The sequence below is a fragment of the Bombyx mori genome, chromosome 11 (genome assembly GCF_030269925.1).
Source record: "Bombyx mori chromosome 11, ASM3026992v2".
Classification (NCBI taxonomy): Eukaryota; Metazoa; Arthropoda; class Insecta; order Lepidoptera; family Bombycidae; genus Bombyx; species Bombyx mori.
The window spans coordinates 8,925,973-8,944,807 of NC_085117.1; the positions used below are offsets into that span (position 1 = coordinate 8,925,973).

Sequence of the window (18,835 nt, forward strand, 5' to 3'; positions counted from 1 at the left end):
ATTTTCTGGAGTACTTAGCGACTTTGTCGTAATTGGAACGAATGAAATTCGCCCCCAAAAAACTTAATATTATTTTAAAGCAATAAAAAAAATACCGTTTTTAGCAACACAAAAATTGCATTGTAGGTCTCCAAGTTATTCAGTACTAGGCTGCACTAAAAGTATCGGGAATGGAATATTTCCACTGTTCCTGTCATATTAAAATCTTTTTAATTGAAAACTCCTTGGTTTTAAAAATCGAATACCATTTATTTATTTAAAAAAAGATTCTCGGTCTTGTCACGAGGTTTTGTCAAACTTGTTAGTCGTTGAGAAAATGGAATTGACTCGAGAAAATTCAAGAGCGATGATTTATTATGACTTTGAAAGTGGTTTAACACAAAAACAGTGTGTTGACCGGATGATTTCTGCATTTGGTGATGAAGCCCCATCCAAAACCACAATTTATCGCTGGTTTGCTGAGTTTCAACGTGGACGTGTCAAGCTCAGTCATGATCCCCGTCAAGGTCGTCCAAAAACTGCAGTCACCCAAGAAAACGTTGATGCTGTGCGTAAGCTGATTGAGGAAGATCGACATATGACATACCGCGAAATTCAGGCAACTTTAGACATTGGCATGAGTCAAATACAAATAATCTTGCATGAACAATTAGGTGTAAAAAAGTTGTTTTCCCGATGGATACCGCATTCGCTCTGTGAAGAGCAAAAAGCGGCTCGCGTTACTTCATGCGTCAGAACTCTCGAAAGATTCCACGCAGGATCCTCAAATGCTGAATACAACATTGTATCAGGTGACGAATCCTGGATATACGCTTACGAACCCGAAACAAAAAACCAGTCACGAGTTTGGGTGTTCGAAAATGAGTTAAAGCCAACAAAAATTGTTCGTTCACGGAGTGTTGCAAAAAAAATGGTGGCCACGTTTGTCTCCAAAACCGGACATGTTACGACTATTCCTCTTGAGGGACAAAGAACGGTTAATGCAGAATGGTATGCTAGCATTTGTTTGCCACAGGTCGTTTCTGAACTCCGTAAAGAGAACTGCAACCGCCGCATCATCCTCCATCACGACAATGCGAGTTCTCACACCGCGCACAGAACAAAATAGTTTTTAGAGTAAGAAAACATAGAATTATTAGACCATCCGCCGTACAGCCCCGACCTAAGCCCTAATGATTTCTATACTTTCCCTAAAATAAAGAATAAATTGCGTGGACAGAGATTTTCATCACCTGAAGAAGCTGTGGACACCTACAAAACGGCCATTTTGGAGACCCCAACTTCCGAATGGAATGGTTGCTTCAATGATTGGTTCCATCGTATGGAAAAATGTGTCAAATTTCGCGGAGAATACTTCGAAAAGCAATAAATACATTTTTAAATAGTAATGTTGTGTCAATTCGTTAATTCCCGAAAATTTCAGTGCCGCCCTCGTACTAGTAAGTCATTGAGCCAATGAAATGTGTGTGAAAGGTGTTACACTATGCCGATTTTTTGAGATATCATAAAATGAGTGTCCATTGCTTTACCGTAAAAGCTTCATGATTCTTTAATTATTGAAGCCAAATTATTTCAACTCAAGCCCATTTGATTCGCCGACATCTGTTCCGAAGGAAGATTTAAATTTAAACAAAATTTTAGTATAATTTATTGAGACCTATTGTATTTTAAATTAAAATAAAGTAAAAGTTAACTAGAATCGACCTCGAACAGTAACAAAAACAAATAGTAAGGCCTGTTGACAAAAAGGTCATTTTACCGATGGTATCATGGCCGCCAATTTAAGCTCAGCCTAAATTGTCTCTGAACCCAAATGAGTGTAATAATCATACCGAGATAGTTTCACGAAATTCACCCAATTTAGCCTTTATTGAAGCATTCTTAAATATTTGTTCTGTTACTTTTACAGGTAAAAAGAAAATTGGAGCACTTTATTTAGGTTGGGTGATACAATTTGCTGGATGTTAATTTTCGATAAAAATAATTCAAATGGACTTCTATTCAGTTGGCGTTTAGTGTTTCATGGAATATGATACTGATTCAACCTCCTTGTTAAGACAATTTATTTGGATTTAAGTTTAAATAATAACACATCAATTACAGTAGGTACATATTATTATTAAGAGTTACCTACCGTCTTAAGAACAGCGACCACAGAGTAGATCTTACAGTCACAGACTAATTCAAGCGACAGATCGTATTCTAGACATGCAAAGGCTGTTTATAGACACTGGACACATATTTGAAATTACAACACTAAAAAGGTAGCATGTGTTTATTTTCAATTTTCCAATATGAGAACCTACCTGAGAGTCTACTTCCATGGATCGATCGTCTTGCAGTATAATTATTGCTCCAGTTTTTACTAGTCGTAAATATAATTATCACTACTTTTCTTGACCATGACATGAGTCGTCGTGATCGCTATAACTGTAATGCCTTGCATCACGGCAACCGCAGTGTTCTTCTCCATACCTTTAATTTGGAGTCAAATGACATTAACTCTAAGCATTTCAAAAATTCTGCTTTGCTATAAGGTACAAAGAGATTTGTAGCAAATGTGTGCCGCGTGTCAGAAACATATATTATGTTGTTCAAAATTCTAGTAATAAAATTATCTAAGGTTTGCATACTCGCCGTCAGCCAAAGCGAAGACCTAAGACTGTGTTGTCAACAGTAACAAAACCCCGCGGCTTAACGGAAATAGCAATTTTGTGTATTTTAAATATTTTAAAATAGGAAAGTAAGGTTAGGCTCGTAATAGACCGTTACAGTGACAAAAGTTCTGGCCAAGTTTAAAATATTGTAGATACAGAATAAAAGTCAACTAGCCGCAAACAACAACTCTCCTCAAACTGCATTGAAGAGGGATGAAGTAAGTTCATTAAAATCTGATTCAGGTTCCTGTCAGTAATAATCGAGACAATAAATCCTGAAAGAAACATTGAGATTTATTATGTTCTTGTATATAAATAACTCAGATCAGCTAACTAAGCTAGAATTAATATATGAAACTAGACAACACTGCTTGAACACGAATCAAACTCTTCACCTGGATCCAGTTGAACAACTACGCTCCTGAATCTGGCTCCAGTCAATTCATTGTAGGAAGTACGTTCTACTTAAGACATTGTACATCTGCCCACACAAAACTTACTATGTAACGAAGATAGGAAATGTCAAGGAAAGTGAAATGTTGTTAAAGTAAAAATATAATATTTTTGACATTTACTGTTTGATTTTTGAGCAGTTCTTATCAAATAACAACACCATTTTTACAAATACTGTAGTAATTTTCAAGTCCGTTACTCTGTCACTATGTGCAGATCCTTGAAGCGTCCACGGTCTAATAAACGCCTGGTGCATTACATACGGTAGCTGATCTGGCAAATGAGCTAACTCCATTATCAGCTAATAATATATAGCCGTGTTCCTTTGCACGGAGTTTAACGACTTTTACTTAATCATCATCAATGCTTACGTACGCTTACATTGATTGAAAGTAGCAAGATACCTCAAGCTTACATTCCAGCGTGTCCCAACGCTTGACACTGCTATAAATACTTCGAATTGTGCCATTAAAAATGGTAAAACTGTTGTTATACATGTCGGTGCTTCAGCTTTTTTGAGAGTGGCAACAGCCCGAGCAATGACAGTTGACATTTGATCAGTGACAGTTGACGTTGTCACTGTCACACAACTCTGGGCGTGAGGGTCTATTACCTACGAGCCAAGAGAGTAATCCAAGAGAGTAAGTCATCAGAGGAATATCAGAGAGAAATCACAAAGTTAATCATGTTAAGTCTATTTTCTATTCTATCATCCCACAGCCGTGTCTATTCTGAACTTAGTTCTTTTTTTGCGTTCATCTATTTCTCAAATTCGTCAAATTTCTTCATCTCTTGAGCTTTCAAAAGCTCTCGATCGATTGTCTTCTACCCACACTAAGGCAATCTACATAAATCCTAATTTTGACAACGTAGTCTTTAATATTTCTCGTTTCGAAAGCATTTTGTGATAATTGATTGCGTATTTCGATATTCATTTAACAATATTTAGCATAAATCGAAGCTGTGTCGAACATGTTTTATTTATGGCCGACACCTGTAGAAAGAGATTCATTGAAATAATTTATTATTTAAATAATTTTACTAACAAAAACATTCTATTACATCATTTATATCATTAGTTATGAAATTAAGATCTATTTCAATAATTTGCCTTGATTCGAAGATTAATATTCGACCTTATAATATAGTACTAAGCTTACTTTCTAATTGGTCAATTAATATGCTTCTGCACAATGATGTTATAGTAAAAAGAGGTAGATACGTTATATTAGTACTAATACGAAGTCAAGCTTGTCCGCGGCGTATGTACCTATATATATTTATAAACACACTAAACTATACGATATTATGCGGACGAATTAAATCGACAATTAGTTGATGATAATATCATATAGCCGCGTGAGCAGAGTTAACTTGACAAGGTTGTAATGTGTGAAAAAGATAGCATGCTAACTAGCAAGACCGTAAACAAGACGAATATATATTACGCAGTGTCGTTGCGATGTCACGACTTACTTCATAGATTAACAATTAAAATGTCACAGAACTAACATAAAATTATTTGATGCCTACGGTTTAGTAAGCAGAATTGATATATTAAAAATGAACTCATGACTATTCTTTTAAGAAATAAAACAGCAAAGGACAAATAATTTTATTTTTTTATTTTCATTTAGTTCATTATTATTTGGCCGCCAATCCTCTTCATGTCTTTGTCTACGTACAATATTTATCCATTGGTTACATCTTAATACATTTTCCGGAAACCTTTAAAAATAATATCAAATTTGTTAATTCATTTCTCGGTTGTTGTGAGCTAATGTGTAGGCAATATCATGGAAATGTCCTTTCTGTTACATTACTCTTTTTAATCTTGACAGGCATCTCTCTTACACTCGGTGACCGGAGTATATGCCGTCGCACTCGAGCCTTTTTTAATAAATTTAAGCTAATATTTTGGATTTCTTAAACAATATAAAAGCAAATCAATTTAAAATTAATACTTTCGCATGACATGTCATCCCTAGACTTTTGGGAGTCTTTCTTGTATAGTTTCTACAGTGTCGCATAACACAGGACGGCATTTTAAAGAAATTTCGCGGAACAAAAAACACAGTCAACGTTACCAATGCTTTCACGAGACTAAGCTTGAGTGCGCTAATTAGCTCAGTTTTACGGCGCCACTTTACGAACTCAAGTAACTTATCTACCTCTTTTTACTATAACATCATTGCTTCTGCACCTACTTACTACACCAAGAGGATGCCCAACCTAGCAACTTACCTGGTGCTTAATGACTACCGGAGTCCGTGGACATATGGGGGCAGAATTACAATGTACGAGAACTGTCCCACCATTAAAAGTGGAACTGATCACTGCTTCACCTCAATAAACAGACATATGTACCTTCCCATGCGCACCTCATAATACCTACTCCCTAATAGTCAACAATTGTGTAAATCGTTGATAGTCTCCAATTTCAAATTTTTTAATATTTTTTATTGGTGGTAGGAGCTCTTGTGAGTCGGCGCTGGTAGGTACCACCACCCTGCCTATTTCTACCGTGAAGCAGTAATGCGTTTCGGCTTGAAGGATGGGGCAGCCGTAACTATACTAAGACCTTAGAACTTATATCTCAAGGTGGGTGGCGCATTTACGTTGTAGAGGTCTATGTAACCACTTAACACCAGGTGGGCTGTGAGCTCGTCCATCTATCTAAGCAATAAAAATACCAAAAAAATATACACGAAAATTCTATATAAAAAGCATTTTTTTTATTGCGCCCGCTACATTTGTCCTAGGTGCTTAGAGCGAGTTTTTAAAGTTCTCGATAGAGTAAAAGCTAACTCAAATTTGTATGCACTCGAAACAGCACCCCTAGCGGCAAACGTAACAAAAGCGTGAACTCCATACAAATTTGAGTTAACTTTTACGCTATCGAGAACGTTAAAAAACTCTCACTAAATACAGTCTCAAACGTTTAGTTAGCAGAGCCAACTCACCGAACGAATGAATGATAAATAAAACGACAAAGGCATAACGAGATCGTACCGGATTGTTTGTGGTCCAAATAGCCCCTTGGAAACAGAGTAAACACATTATGACATGGATATTATATCGTTGAGTCAATACATATTGTTTTTGAGTCTTGTTTTTTGTCAATACATATTGTTTTTGAGTTTTGACCTTGGTACGCAACAGTCAAAAACTTTTTACTTCAATTTTTTAGTTATAATTTTTCAACTTCACTACATAGTATAAAACAAAGTCGCTTTGCAGAGTCTACCACCGGATCGGAAACGCGACCCGTTAAGCAGACCCGGCGAGAAACTCAGTAGACTGTGTCTATGGGGATTACCTTATGTGTATGTTGCCATGTATGTTTGAACAACATTTCCATCGACTTCAAAATATCCGATTAATTTGAAAACTTATAGACGTACGGAATACTGATACGCAATCAAATAATTTTATAACTTCGCTCTAATATTCTAACTACTATCAACAGGATAAAAAAGTTGTTAGTTTGATTTGACAATCAAGCGTTTTTTTTTTAAACATCATATGGAGAAGTCAAAGGCTATTTAAGCGACATTTTTGTCAGTTTACAGGAGAGCCATTTAAAGCTTAATTAAAATTGGAAAAAATATCATTAAAAAATTATCTTCAGCTATTTGAATACGGTAAGCTTAATTGAATTACAATTAAAAACATCTAGTTGCTCATACTAATAGCAAAAAAAACGGACATTTATTTACAAAGATAAATTTCGCGTATTAAGCGAAATTTCGCTTAAACCAAATAACTTTTCACCCCTCGATATGACGTTTAAAAGCTTCAAAAGCTTTTAAGTTCAGATACACTCATATATTAAAAAAAAAAAAAAAACATTAACATCGACTCTGATTAATTGCACAAAAACATCCCTAAATTTTTCATATATCGTCAATGTAAAAGAGTCGTTGCATCCCACGCGTTGGCATACACACGTGAACTGTGTGTCGCTACGTTACAGTGTACTATTAGAGTCATAATTACATTTTAATACATTTTACATGTGTTTTAATTACCAGTGAATTTGACCTTGTGTAATTACAGTACAGATATGCAATCCTCCCTTATTTTACTTAATAACGAAGTCGTAATGACTGTGACATCATAATGTGTAACAATTGATACTTCAACACTAAGTGCGTGTGTGTATAAGCTCCTTTAATTACTTTATATCAAATGGGCCTTAAATTCGTTGCGTAAATCGAACAATAAAAAACATAAAACTGTTTATTTGAATGTAAATTTTCAGTCAATTACCTATTTCATTCATTACGTCGGTCATTAAAATAACACTATAATGATCAGTCTAAAAATATTTTTTGTTTTTTATTTTATTACTTAGATGTGTAGACGAGCTCACCTAGTGTTAAGTGGTTACTGGAACCCATAGACATCTACAACGTAAATGCCGCCACACACCTTGAGATATGAGTTCTAAGGTCTCAGAAAACTTACAACGGCTGTCTCCATCCTTCAAATTCAAATTGGCGCTCACATGTAAAAGCTCTGCATTTGTATTAAAGAAATAGATTTACTGTTTAAATAGTTAATTAGACGCCAATAAAAAAAAAAAACAACGATGGTATTATAATAATGTAAATACATAATCAACATAGTCTATTGCTTACTTTAATTGAAACGATACACTATTTTCGTCGCCAAGACATTTTATACATTGATTCACTTTTTTAAAATAGTTTTATAACAAAATTTTCACTTAATTTTAAGTTTATACGTAACGGGTTTATGAAATTGCACATAACTACTAATTATCTTATATATGGGTGTAAAAAAAAACATTATTTTAAAAGCAAACATCTTGCGTACTAATTAAAGTAAGCGATGCGAAATGCTTAAATTGTTTTAACGGTTCTACTACTAACTAATTAGTTAAATGTTATCATCGGAAAAACTATATCGTTAACAGTCAGCAGTCTTATTTACAAAATAAAAAATGCATCAATAAACGTGACTGCAATTGGTGATAATTATTTTGACAATATTTTGTGACGCATTTCTTAGGATTGTAATGTTTTTTTTTATTGCATAGATGGGTGGACGAGCTCACAGCCCACCTGGTAAAGTGGTTAATGGAGCCCATAGACATCCACAACGTAAATGCGCCACCCACCTTGAGATATAAGTTCTAAGGTCTCAAATATAGTTACAACGGCTGCCCCACCCTTCAAACCGAAACGCATTACTGCTTCACGGCAGAAATAGGCAGGGTGGAGGTACGCACCCGCGCGGACTCACAAGAGGTCCTACCACCAGTAAACTATAATATAAAACTAGTTTATTTGGCTATTGATTGTGCCATTTGCCTATATCACGCGACACCGGCCTATTTCCACTATTAAATCCCAAGCCCATCCGTAGTAACAAAATCCCCTATTACTAATTGTGTCTGTTCTGGTTTGGGATGGAGGAGGATGGAGGAAGGACATTATACCATTGCTGTAGTTTTATTTCTTAGTGTGACCTTTTTTGGTATCTAAAGACACCAATAGCCGCTTACTATCAGACCAGCCGCGCAGTTGTGAGATCGATTGAATGTGGACAGCAAAAAAATGAACTCTCATTGTTTCATCCCATCCCCTCAATCGGAAATCTTCATTTAAAATGAATAGTGTAACACATTTTCATTCTTTTCATTTCATTTTCTTCTGTTTCTTATAACCTCAAAATAAAAGAAAACACAAGAAAACTGACTTTATAATGTATGTACGTGCTATAGTAATTTCTTAGTATGGTGAGGTGTTTCTCTACGGTACGAGCAGAAAACCCCACTTTATGGTAATTACACGCCATGCAGATAAGTGCCACGATAGTACACCGTAACTCGTAAGTCTATGGAATGTACTGGAAACAGAAAACAAGAAAAACAAAAAAGTATTTTTTTTAAATCGCGAATCGGTATTCAATCTGTTTTGTCACGAATTTATATTTAATATCAAACTAGAAAATAATTTTTCGGCCACGAATAAGATACAAAGCGTGCAACTATACTGCTTTAAACACATTTTATTACAGCGCTGGTACATAAGCCCCTCACAAGTTACCTCAACTTCACATATTAAGAGGAAATGTTTCCAGTACAAAAGCAATTCAACCTGCATAACAGTCTAGGCGATAAAAAAATTATAAAATAGTAGGCTGTATGGTATGATAAATTTGCCTTTCCAGTTGTAAAAATCCAACAACTACTACTACTGACATTTGACAAGTACTTAATTTCAATAGTAGTTTGATGTCACTTCCGTTGCATACCTGCGTGACGTTCTGTAAAAATTTTACCCCCATGCGCCTAAAGAAGTTTCACTTCAAAAAAATATAAAAATATACAATGAACTTTAACTTAAATGTAAATATTAAGAAAGATAATTGTATGACGTCTGTATGTTATTGTATGTTAAGAATTGTATGTCGCTCAAAAAATAAATCGCTTAATTTTTAAGGTGCCAGAAATTTTGTGCAATAAAGTCACAAATCTTTAACCAGTTTTTTTTTAAATCAAATTATGTACTTGTTTAATCAAAGTAACTGATGGGTTGAAATGACAGCTCCATATTTTTACCTCTATTACTATGCAGCTTTGTACAATTGTCATAGACAGTAAATCATTACTTATCTGTGATACAGAAATAAATCAGATTCTCAAGAGTATGTACCTAATATGTACCTAATATATTTATGTAATATGATAAATATATAAATTAAGTACGTACCGTGTACATTGCACTTTTTGGCGGGAGTGCGAGGAGCGAAATCGTGATCATTGGTTTTATTTTGTTATTCTAAAGTTCTTTCAAGCGCGTTATCATGGTTGCTTATTTACCGTTTGGTGAAAGACTCACTGACTCAGTACACAAACAGTGGAGCAAATGCGTTTTTTTAGTCTTGCATAATGTGCTTAAAACATCACCGCCCACGAGAACACCTCAGTACAAAACTGGAGCCATTATTATCATTATTGCCAAACCGGTACAAAAACGAATCAAGCCCAACACCGAGTAAATATTCTGACACTACTCATAATAATAACGCAAAATAATGACCGTCCGCTCTATAGATTAAAAACATAGGCGTGGTTTAATTAGAAATTTAACCTGTTAATAAATTACAGATGGCCACCCAAGGTGTGGCAACACTCGACATATTTCCCCGGAGAATTTCATTCGTATCGTGTTGCCAGCTTAGTAGCGATGTGTTCATTTATTTTAGGGAGCCATTCATGAAATTTATAATACAAAAATATTCCTGGAAATGTATCATTTAATGTATTTTAAGGAGTTATTTTCGATTTAACGAATCCATTCCATAAATAACACCCGTATTTCTAAGCTTTGATAATTTTGTTTGAGACATGTCAACTTATGAGTCGTTAAGACGTTATTTTTATTTCTCCATAGATGTAAGCTTCAATTTTGTATTCAAAATATTAAGCAATTAACAATAAAGTTTGTGGGTGATTTAATTTGATTATTTTTGAGCTGATCGACTGTGTTTAGAACAACTTATTGGGAATATCATACAGAAGACAGTTTTGATTTTATTTAATTTCTTTAAACACCGTTCCAATATGAAGCATACCGAAATCACCATGGACGATAAGCCCCTGGATTAGCTGGAAGATGAGGCATCCTCCTTTTTTGTTTCTTTTTTAACCTGCAATCGAGGAGACATGTATTCTAGATTAATATTTTTTTAGGAAGGAAGGATTACTGGTGGCCCTGTCCAGTTTCACCAGAACTAGTGGGCGAGCACGGGCTCAGCCAAAAGGGGTGAAATTTGTTAACAGCTGCCCCAACGAGACCTATCAGCTCAAGGACGGCTGCTTCGCGAATACATCTACTAACGGATCGGAACCGCGACCCCCTGAGAAGATCCGGCGAGAAACGAATTAATTTGCACGTCAAACTCTTTGCCGCGTTCAACGAGTAACTCTTCAATAATAATTATATCTATTTACTATATGCATATTATTGTTTATTGTTACCTGTATACTTAATATTATAAATCTGAAAGTGTAATTGTGTGTTTGTTTGTCCTTCTTTCACGTCAAAATGAAGCAACAGATTGAAGTGTGTTTTTTTTTTCTTAAAATGATAGTTTTAGGCGAGGAGAATGGCATAGGCTACCTTTGATCCTGAAAAAAGATCTCATTCCATTAGAAACTAATTTATTATCTTTAAAAAAAATATATGACGCTTTTCTTTGAACACACAGGTGGGGCCGCGGGTAATATATAATAGATTTGACAAAAACATTAAGCGAGGTAATCCTTACGTAAAAAGTTATTAGAAGCTACTTATAAGAGTCGACATAGCTTTTTGGTACTGGTGGTAGGACCTCTTGTGAGTCCGCACGGGTAGATACTACCACGGGGCAGCCGTTGTACCTATACTGAGACCTGAGAACTTATATCTCAAGGTGGGTAGCGCATTTACGCTGTAGATGTCTATGGGCTTCAGTAACCACTTAACACCAGGTGGGCTGTGAGCTCGTCCACCCATCTAAGTAATAAAAAAAAAAAAAAATATATGATGGGTGATATCGAGAAATATTACTTACGAATAAAATTTCGGGCATCACCGCCGCGCCGCAGACTAAACGTTCGTTAGAGGCGCTTAGACTAATCACCTTAGACACACTTCACGGTTAATTTTAGTGTTACATCGATTCCGTTGAACGGTAATCCTCCGGGAAAATACTGTATCGTATGAGTTTAGAATTCCGCTTGGAGTTTTGTTTTAGGGTCCACGTAAAGTAAATCGCACGTTGCCACAGGTTGTTACACGGTATCCCGAGGTCATTGACATCAAAACGCATATTATTATGTCGACTGCAATAGAGTTCCAACACGTCATTACGGATCCTCCCGATCCATTAACAGTACCACAAGCACCGGTCACCGTCCTCGTCGAACCCGTCGCTTGCTACGAAGGGCTCGACGAGCGAATTAACCCACAGACACAGCTCACTGAGTTTCTCGCCGGATATTCTTAGTGGGTCGCGTTTCCGATCCGGTGGTAGATTCTGCGAAGCACTGCTCTTGCTTAGGCCAGTGTTAGCTACACTCCGGTTTGAGCCCCGTGAGCTCACCTACACACGTTAGGGCGAAGCTGAAATAGCTTCTCAAGGCTATCAGTATAGGTAGAGAAAAAAATTGAATACCAATGTGTGATATGTTTGGTTTTATGTGTATCATTGGATCTCGTATCCGTTTAGCATCAAATTCTTCTTCATCAAATCAAAGCCTTCATGCCGAGGCTGGTGGTCCAAAATATAGAATAGAAGATTCTCGATTATAACATAATTTAAAATCGTTTCGAAATGTCCTTAATGTGACATAATTAATAAATCACCTGAGAGGAGCATTTCGGAGGGAGACTCTGGCAACTATCTTTGCTTTAGTTGGCGCGTTTGAAATTCGATTTGAGTTTAATCTATCTTACTATGAACCCTAGTTAATCATACTTCTATTGCCATAGTAGATATATCTCATGATAATCTCTAAAGACATTAGGGCCCTTAATATAAAAAGAAAATATCTGGTATATGAGCACGCTATATTAAAATTAAAAAAAAAATTTTTTTTTTAAATACTTTCTTCAAAGAAATTACTACATTTTAATATAGTAAAACAAGCTGTCTTTCATTACGCGCATGAAGAAGTCACTCATAATTTCTAAATATAAAACACGTGCTCACGTTCCAAATCTCGAAGGATGAAACAGACAAATTGAGTACAGCGAACACTTAAAATTCAATCTATTTTAATGTGGCACATAATATATGCTACTTAAGATCAAAAGTTTCAAAAACTTACCGACAAAAATAATATTACCTTTAGTGAACGTGATAATAACACAACAGTACACACAAAGAGTGCGTTCAGACGGTAACGGTTTTTTACTGGTGGTAGGACCTCTCGTGAGTCCGCGCGGGTAGGTACCACCGCCCCGCCTATTTCTGCCGTGAAGCAGTAATGCGTTTCGGTTTGAAGGGTGAGGCAGCCGTTGTGACTATACTGAGACCTTAGAACTATATCTCAAGGTGTGTGGCGCATTTACGTTGTAGATGTCTATGGGCTCCAGTAACCACTTAACACCAGGTAGGCTGTGAGCTCGTCCACACATCTAAGCAATAAAAAAAAATCAATCACTGTCAGGTCGGCCATTTGCTCGTCTTCCTACAAGAGCTTAAAACAAGAGTTCGATCGGCTGCAACTCAGGAACCCCATTGATCGCTTCGTAAGCAGCCTTCGGAGTAAATCTCAAGATTTTTTGCACAATAACAATCGCTTAGTCACAGATAACTCGGCAATCAAAACAAATTGCTGCGTTCATTAAAATTTACAGCTAGTCGTACGATTTACATACACGTTTTTTTTTTGTTTTTTGGCTAAGAGATAACATTCTGTTTTTGTACAACGCTTCGTGATCATTCGCATGTAGAGGTGTAATATTTTAGGGACGTTACCAACAAATGAATAGTACTGCAAATCGCTGCGGCTGCGATCGAACTCCCGCCAAAATTCCCATTGAATAAGATTTTCAATTCATCATCATCATCATCATCATCAGCCTATAGCCACTGTTAGACATAGACCTCTCCAATTGCTCGCCACTAAGCACGATCCTCGGCTTCTCTCGTCCAGATTTTCAATTATGGAACATTTTATTGTGTCACCACTATACAAATCTTCGACTTCGACGATATGGTCACTCGTTTTGATCGACAGTCCAAACGTCCCTCGTCTGTTTGTATTCAAATGGAAGTAGCTGTTATTTGGAGCCCCGACCCAAAAACGGAAGCAGTACTCCGCGCGCAACCGGCGACCCATATTCTAGATGTAGTAAAGTACCACTTTGTTCTATTCAAAACTCCCAATAGCTTACCTTTACCTACCTAGCTTTGCCTTGCAAGCGATTAATATTAAAAACCATTCGAAATATCGACCCCAAGAATCCCAATAAACTCGTTAGGTTACAAAGATACTCTTACGAATTGCGGGGCGAAAACATGTTATTTTATAATTTATAGCATTCCCATTGGATACGTATATTTCAAATTATAACTATTTTCTATCGTAACCTTATTACGTGGATAATAAAGTGACGTGACGGCTAGTTTATTTTTTATTATTATTACTGTGTTTTTTTTATTGCCCTTGTAGGCAGACGAGCACGCGGCCCACCTGATGGTGAGTGGTTACCGTCGCCCATGGACTTCAGCAATGCTAGGGGCAGAGCCAAGCCGCTGCCTACCGCAAAAAACAGAAAATATTGAAAGTGCGAATCAATATTGTTGTAGAATGGGGATCGCAGCGCATAAAATAAAACTTCCACTGTTCCAAAATCTTCTGTTATAATAATTAAAAAAATTAATTAACACTTTTATTACGGCTTGCTCATTTTTTAACCGTTTTCGCCATCTTCCTTTTTTTCTGTCCTCCTGTCTGTCATTCTCTTCTCCCTTTCTTTCCATTTTCTCTCACTCACATCTTAACGCTTCGTTCCACACTCTCTTCATACGTTCCGTTCTTACCAATCCTACATTATTATGATCATTTTACTAGCTAACTACTATGGAAAGTCGTGTCCATGGTGATATTAAATACAAAGGCTCATTTTACTGGCATAAAGCGAGTGCACTTGATTTATTATATTTACTGGAACTGTCCAACTGCGTTTGGAATGAGTAATTGCTCTGTATCCTTTAACTTGTGCGTCATACACCGTAATAAATAAACATAGATATTTTATTCTATTTGTTTGTGTTCTACACGTGTTAGTCACGGTTTGACGACTGTTGATTGTTTTTATGTAACAATAACTTTATGTAACATATTAAAGACATACGTTTTGGTGACATGGGAAACGTTTGCTTGTGTTTAATTTGATCTTTTTTGTCGTAATTTTATGATCTAAGAGATAAAATATTTGCTGTTTGATAAGCAATTTAAAGGCTTAAATCATTGGCATTGTTTGCGAGAAACATATCAGATTACATTTTTTTGGCTCTAGCTGTGTAGAGTTCGATACTAGCTTGTGCTAAGTGATTACCGAAGTCCGTAGAGAGGTAAAATTGTGGACCCCAACTATCTTGAAGTATGATATCCATTTATAACGAGAAATTTTGAGTAAACACATTTTTAAAGGACCGCCCGCTATCGATGAAGAGTTTTAGAGGTAATGGTCAGAGCCGTCGCATTCACCAAGAATACATTCTAACAAATGAATTTTGCCACATAGCATCCTTCTCTAAACTAAACTCACTCTCACAATCTTGCGCACATGACAAGTCCTTCTTCAAGCAAGGTTTCTAGAGAACTCTCACTGGTACTAAGCGGCCTGGCAGTGCGTCCCTAGCGCTATGTGACAAAATTGAGTCACGTGTTACATCTCGTGGTCATAACCATGTGTTACATCTTACATATAATACATACAAGAAATGTCGTATGTAGTTTAGTTAGCTATTGTGCTATGAGATTAAAATGGCGATGGCCTGGTCACGTGGCAAGAATGAGTGACGATAGAGGCTGACGTGCCAGGCCCACGGGGAAATAGAAAACGAGGAAGACCTAGAAGCAGATGGACTGACGACATTGAAGGAACGGTCGGTAGACAGTGGATGGAAAACGCAACAGATAGAGACTATTGGCTATCTTTGGAGGAGGCCTTACCCTCAAAACAGAAGAGGTTCACGCTAATCTAAATTTAAAATAAATCATTTTTTTTATTGCTTAGACGGGTGGACGAGCTCACAGCCCACCTGGTGTTAAGTGGTTACTGGAGCCCATAGACATCTACAACGTAAATGCGCCACCCACCTTGAAATATAAGTTCTAAGATCTCAGTATAGTTATAACGGCTGCCCCCTACCCTTCAGACCGAAACGCATTACTGCTTCACGGCAGAAATAGGCAGGGCAGTGGTACCTACCCGCGCGGACTTACAAGAGGTCCTACCACCAGTAGTCCGTTCAAAGTAATTTAATAAAGATAATTTATAAATGATATAGAATGTATTAGATATTTTTAGGGGTGAAATAAAAGCCTTTTTTTATTTGTCGTTCTAGCTCTTAACGAGCAATACGATTATCTCGTTCCAAACTCACTAGCACTCATGCCAATATACATACACAAAGTCGATTAGAATATGGTTCACTTTACGAAAAACAAAACCTAAAATTGATGCAGTAATTAAGAACTCGCGTCATATCAAATTAAAAGGCATTTATAATCTTCAAAAGCCGTCACGATACTGTGTAACAACAAAGTGTAATGTTAATATCATCATCGTAAATCTAAAAATCATTAAGCTACCGAGACTTAAACTATTATGTTACAGACATCTCAACTATGCAAAAGCGTCATTAAACATATTCGTAGCGCTTGTAATGTGTTATTCATAAATGAAAGAACTCGTTGTAATCTGTTGATGATGTCCAGTGTAACTCAGGCTCGAACGAGTACGCCGAAAGACGCCGGCCTCTTTGATCGCAGATAGCGGCTCCTATGATGTCCAGTCGCATTAGGGCTGCCAATTAATAAAAAAACTTTCAAGATTTTTATTTCTTCTTCGTCTTTAATTTTTGGCTCTGGCACGGTTTGTGCATTAGCCAGCTTCAAGTAATAAGATTTTTATAATTCGCCGTTTTAATTATATACAGTTTATGTACAATAAAAAACGAAAGAAATTTAATCAATTGGCATGTAATTAAATGAAATGAGATGATATGATATGGGATGAAATATAATCTCAGTAAAATGGTGGTCATTTACTGAAACTTTTTCAGTGGACTTTTTGGAGGATCCCGAGAAGTTACGTTCTATATTTTTTTTTTTTTTTTATTGCCTTTGTAGGCAGACGGGCATACGGCCCACCTGATGGTGAGTGGTTACCGTCACCCATGGACTTCAGCAATGCCAGGGGCAGAGCCAAGCCGCTGCCTACCGCTTAATACTCTCCATAAGCCTCGTTTGAAGAAGGACATGTCATAGCGCTCGGGAAACACCGTGGAGGGGAGCTCATTCCATAGCCGGATGGTACGTGGCAAAAAAGATCTCTGGAAACGCACTGTGGATGACCGCAGTGGCTCCAGGTAGTATGGATGAACTCTACTCCGGTGGCGGGCGGTGCGATGGTAAAAACGAGATGCTGGTATCATCTCGAACAATTCCTCAGAGCACTCCCCATGGAACATACGGTACAAAATACAGAGGGAACCGAAGTCCCTCCGCAGACCCAGAGGCTCCAAACGATCCGAGAGAATGGGATTATCGACAATCCGAACGGCCCTCCTCTGTATGGAGTCAAATGGAAGAAGCTGGTATTTGGGAGCCCCGGCCCAGAGATGGGAGCAGTACTCCACGCGAGGCCGGACTTGTGCTTTATAAAGCAAAAGTCTTTGTCCAGGCGTGAAATACCGCTTCGCTCTGTTGAGGACTCCCAGCAAAATATATCTCAAGGTGTGTGGCGCATTTACGTTGTAGATGTGCATGGGCTCCAGTAACCATTTAACACCAGGTGGGTTGTGAGCTCGTCCACCCATCAAAAAAAATATCCACTACTGGATACAGAATTCTCCCAATTTCTCACCAATATGACCGGCGCTGACCGCTTTCACCCCATATCAACAGTCGTCGGTCATCTTCAAGTCAGTCATCGGTCTACCTAATGGGAAACCACCTACCCACACTCCGTCTTTCAGTACGCGAATGTCCCTCTACGGATTGCCTCAGTTGCCTACTATTAGCAATGCCACATACATCTCGCAATCCTTCGGTCAACGTTGATTCCTATGATTCTCTTGTCTCGGTTTCTTATTCGGTTATGTAATCTTCTCAATTGCTCTTTAGTACACTTCAAGCCTTCTGATAAGATCCACTATCGCGAGCACATACAATAAATGTAGGAAAAATCGCAATTGTTGAATTCAAGCAACTAAGATTTCGATCTACCGAGATAAATAAAAAACGGAAGAACTTCCCTTTGCTTCAGGAAAACGATACCAAAGGTTGCCATTTGTGACGTAAAATGATAGTAAACAGCTTTTCTTATTAATTCAGTAAAATATTTTTAAATCTATTAATTATTATTATGATTATATGATATCATTTGTGCGGTGATTGTTTGTTGTTCGATAAAAATCACTCAACAACTAAATGAGTGATATAATCGTGACACGAACCATTCCAATTAGGCACTGTAAATGTTGTCCGTTGATACAAGACATGTTCTGTTACAACAAGGCAATTAACGAATTTAACTGCACCAAACCAACCAACCAACAACGGAATCAATTGTCAGATCGGAAACGACAAAACGTATTTAGGTATTAGGTATATAGGTATTTAGGTATACTAAAGTTAATCCCAGTATAATAACAAACGAGTTTCTTTATAGACACCAAAACAGAATTGTTTTTTTTATGATTGAAGGCGTTCTGGTGACCCGGAGGCCTTTCCAGTTTCACCAGGACAGGTGAGCAAGCAAAGGCTCAGCCAGGAGGGGTTGGAGTAGCTAGCAGCTGCCCGAGCGCCTCCGAAGGAGATCTTACAACTGAAGAGTAGCTGCTTCGCGAATAAATCTACCACCGGATTGGAATCGCGACCAGCTGCGAAGATCCTGCGAGAAACTCAGCGGGCTGATGCATGGGCGTAGGTTGCACATCGAACGCTTTGCCGAATTCGACGCGTA

At 37.2% G+C, this 18,835-nt stretch overlaps 1 long non-coding RNA gene across 1 annotated transcript; it reads right to left on the reverse strand.

Moving 5' to 3' along the window:
* Positions 1 to 4,714: 4,714 nt before the first annotated feature.
* Positions 4,715 to 11,221, reverse strand: LOC110386127 (uncharacterized). Its single transcript, XR_005245238.2, has 3 exons — positions 11,125 to 11,221; positions 10,719 to 10,793; positions 4,715 to 4,838 (listed from the first exon to the last, which is right to left on the reverse strand). It is a non-coding gene; the product is annotated as an uncharacterized LOC110386127 (long non-coding RNA).
* Positions 11,222 to 18,835: the final 7,614 nt, after the last annotated feature.